The sequence below is a fragment of the Arachis stenosperma genome, chromosome 3 (assembly GCF_014773155.1).
Source record: "Arachis stenosperma cultivar V10309 chromosome 3, arast.V10309.gnm1.PFL2, whole genome shotgun sequence".
Taxonomy (NCBI): domain Eukaryota; kingdom Viridiplantae; phylum Streptophyta; class Magnoliopsida; order Fabales; family Fabaceae; genus Arachis; species Arachis stenosperma.
In genome coordinates this window covers 62,738,436-62,742,872 of record NC_080379.1, presented here as the reverse complement: position 1 = coordinate 62,742,872, position 4,437 = coordinate 62,738,436, and the positions used below count along the sequence as shown (strand labels likewise).

Genomic DNA, 4,437 nt, shown 5'->3' with positions numbered 1-4,437 from the left:
TTTGTTCAGAATTCTCTGTCTGTTGCTGAGAAGATGATGGAAAAGGCTTGCTATTGCTCAGCCTATTGCGTCCACCATTGTTAAAGCCTTGTTGAGGCTTTTGTTGATCCTTCCATGAGAAATTGGGATGATTTCTCCATGATGAATTATAGGTGTTTCCATAAGGTTCACTCATGTAATTAACCTCTGCCATTGCAGGGTTCTCAGGATCATAAGCTTCTTCAGAAGCTGCCTCTTTAGTACTGTTGGATGCATTTTGCCATCCATTCAGACTTTGAGAGATCATGTTGACTTGCTGAGTCAATACTTTATTCTGAGCCAATATGGCATTCAGAGCATCAATTTCAAGAACTCCTTTCTTCTGAGGCGTCCCATTATTCACGGAATTCCTCTCAGAAGTGTACATGAATTGGTTATTTGCAACCATGTCAATGAGTTCTTGAGCCTCTTCTGGCATTTTCTTCAGGTGAATAGATCCACCTGCAGAATGGTCCAATGACATTTTCGAAAATTCAGATAGACCATAATAGAATATATCTAATATGGTCCATTCTGAAAACATGTCAGATGGACACCTTTTGGTCAACTGCTTGTATCTTTCCCAAGCTTCATAGAGGGATTCACCATCTTTTTGTTTGAAGGTCTGAACATCCACTCTAAGCTTGCTCAGCTTTTGAAGAGGAAAGAATTTATCCAAGAAGGCAGTGACCAGCTTATCCCAAGAGTCCAGGCTATCCTTAGGTTGTGAATCTAACTATATTCTAGCTCTGTCTCTTATAGCAAAAGGGAAAAGCATGAGTCTGTAGACTTCAGGATCTACTCCATTCGTCTTAACAGTCTCACAAATCTGCAAGAACTCAGTTAAAAACTAGTAAGGATCTTCAGATGGAAGTCCATAAAACTTGCAGTTCTGTTGCATTAAAGCAACTAGCTGAGGTTTCAGCTCAAAATTGTTTGCTCCAATGGCAGGAATGGAGATGCTTCTTCCATCAAATTTGGTCGTGGGTTTGGTAAAGTCACCAAGCATCCTTCTTGCATTATCATTATTGGGTTCGGCTGCCATCTCCTTCTCTTGTTCAAAAATTTCTGAAAGGTTACTTCTGGATTGTTGTAATTTAGCTTCTCTTAGTTTCCTCTTCAAAGTCCTTTTAGGTTCAGGATCAATTTCAACAAGAGTGCCTTTTTCCTTGTTCCTGCTCATATGAAAGAGAAGAAAACAAGAAAAGAAAGAGGAATCCTCTATGTCACAGTATAGAGATTCCTTTATGTTAGTAGAAAAAGAAAGGGGAGAAGAGTGAAGAAGAATGAATAGTCTGTATAAAGAGTAAGGATAGGGGAGGTGAAGAGAAGTGTTTAGTAAATAAATAATTAAATAGAATAAGAAAAGAGAGGGAAAATTTCGAAAATAATTTTGAAAAAGAGGTTAGTATTTTCGAAAATTAAAGATAAGATAAGATTAAAATTAAAATCTAAAACAATTAAAAAGAATTTTTTGAAAAGAGAGAGGTATTTTCAAAAATTGAAGAGGGAAAAGTAGTTAGGTGGTTTTGAACAAGATAAGAAACAAACAAAAAGTCAAAAAGTTAGTTTAAAAAGATATTAAAATCAAATTTGAAAAGATTAGAAGATAAGAAGTTAGATAAGATATTTTGAAATCAAATTTTGAAAAAGATAAAATTTTGAAAAAGATATGATAAAAAGATAAGATAAGAAGATGTGATAAAAAGATATGTTTGAAAAAGATTTAATTTTTAAAATTAAAATTAATTACTTAACTAACAAGTAACTACAAGATATGATTCTAGAATTTAAAGATTGAACCTTTCTTAACAAGAAAGTAACAAACTTCAAATTTTTGAATCAATCACATTAATTGTTAGCTAATTTTTGAAAATTTGATATAAAGATAAGAAAAAGATTTTGAAAATATTTTGAAAAAGATAAGATTTTTAGAATTGAAAATTTGACTTGACTTGTAAGAAACAACTATTTTTTAAAATTTTTGACTAAGTCAACTCAAATTTTCGAAAATTAGGAGAGAAAAAAGGAAAAGATATTTTTTTATAATTAAATTTTTAATTATGAGAGAAAAACATAAAAAAATGACTCACAACATGAAAATCATGAATCAAAACTCATGATGCATGCAAGAACACTATGAATGTCAAGATGAACACCAAGAACACTTTGAAGATCATGATGAACATCAAGAACATAATTTTGAAAAATTTTTGATGCAAAGAAAATATGCAAGACACCAAACTTAGAAATCTTTAATGCATGGACTCTAACAAACAAAAAATGCACATGAAAAACAACAAACAACACAAAACAAGACAACATCAAGATCAAACAAGAAGACTTACCAAGAACAACTTGAAGATCATGAAGAACACTATGAATGCATGGAATTTGTGAAAATTTCAAGAAAAATTTTTAAAGCATGCAATTGACACCAAACTTAAAAGTTGACTCAAGACTCAAACAAGAAACACAAAATATTTTTTATTTTTATGATTTTATGATTTTTTTTGTATTTTTATTATATTTTTCGAAAATAAAATTTGGAAAAATGAAAAATAAAGAAAAATTTTTGAAAGATTTTTGAAAAGAAAATAAAAAGAAAATTACCTAATCTGAGCAACAAGATGAACCTTCAGTTGTCCATACTCGAACAATCCCCGGCAACGGCGCCAAAAACTTGGTGGACGAAATTGTGATCCTCAAAGTTGGTCTCTTTGTATTTGTATGAAATCAAAAATACCCCAAAGAGATCATGGTGTGATGAATTGGGATCTTAATAATCCCTGGTGTGATCAAAACTCCGTTCAACTTAACCAGCAAGTGTACTGGGTCATCCAAGTAATACCTTACGTGAGTAAGGGTCGATCCCACAGAGATTGTTGGTATGAAGCAAGCTATGGTCACCTTGTAAATCTCAGTTAGGCAGATTAAATGGTTTATGATGAGTTCGAAAATTAATAATAAACAGAAAATAAAATAGGATAGAAATACTTATGTAAATCAATAGTGGGAATTTCAGATAGGCGTATGGAGATGCTGTGCTCCTCTTGAATCTCTACTTTCTTATTACATTCATCCAATCCTTCTTACTCCTTTCCATGGCAAGCTGTATGTAGGGCATCACCGTCGTCAATGGCTACTTTTCATCCTCTCAGGAAAATGGTCCTATGCGCTGTCACTACATGGCTAATCGTCTGGAGGCATCACCCTTGTCGATGGCTACATCCCATCCTCTCAGTGAAAATGGTCCAATTGCTCTGTCACAGCACGGCTAATCATCTGTCGGTTCTCAATCAGGTTGGAATAGAATCCCTTGATTCTTTTGCGTCTGTCACTAACGCCCAGCCTTCAGGAGTTTGAAGCTCGTCACGGTCATTCAATACCGAAATCCTACTCGGAATACCACGGACAAGGTTAGACTTTCCGGATTCCCGGAATCCTACTCGGAATACCACAGACAAGGTTAGACTTTCTGGATTCCCATGAATGCCGCCATCTATCTAGCTTATACCACGAAGATTCTGTTGGGGAATCTAAGAGATATGCGCCCGGCCTAAAGTAGAACGGAAGTGGTTGTCAGTCACGCGCGTTCATAGGTGAGAATGATGATGAGTGTCACAGATCATCACGTTCATCAAGTTTGAAGTGCAACGTATATCTTGGAATAAGAATAAAAGAGAATAGAATAGAAAATAATGGTGATTGTATTGAAACTTGAGGTACAGCAGAGCTCCACACCCTTAATCTATGGTGTGTAGAAACTCCACCGTTGAAAATACATAAGTGAAAGGTTCAGGCATGGCCGAATGGCCAGCCCCCTCAAACGTGATCAATAGCCTCTTAAGATGAAGAATAAAACAAAACTGAGACCAAAGATGTAACGTGGTCAAAAGACGACTAATACAATAGTGAAATGTCCTATATATACTAGACTAGTTACTAGGGTTTACATGAGTAAGTAATTGATGCATAAATCCACTTCCGGGGCCCACTTGGTGTATGCTTGGGCTGAGCTTGATCTATCCACGAGCTGAGGCTTTTATTGGAGTTGAACGCCGAGTTATAGCGTGTTTCTGGCGTTTAACTACAGACAGCAGCATGTACTTGGCGTTGAACGCCACTTTACGTCATCAATTCCCGAATAAAGTATGGACTATTATATATTGCTGGAAAGTTCTGGATGTTTACTTTCCAAAGCCATTGAGAGCGCGCCATTTGGAGTTCTGTAGCTCCAGAAAATCCATTTCAAGTGCAGGGAGGTCAGAATCCAACAGCATCAGCAGTCCTTTTGTCAGCCTTTTTCAGAGTTTTGCTCAAGTCCCTCAATTTCAGCCAGAAATTACCTAAAATTACAGAAAAACACACAAACTCATAGTAAAGTCCATAAATGTGAATTTAACATAAAAACTAATG

General features: G+C 35.4%; 1 non-coding gene across 1 annotated transcript; it reads left to right on the top strand.

Moving 5' to 3' along the window:
* The first annotated feature begins 560 nt into the window (after positions 1 to 560).
* LOC130971371 (small nucleolar RNA R71) lies at positions 561 to 664 on the top strand. The gene has a single exon (XR_009082593.1). It is a non-coding gene; the product is annotated as a small nucleolar RNA R71 (small nucleolar RNA).
* The last annotated feature ends 3,773 nt before the right edge of the window (positions 665 to 4,437 follow it).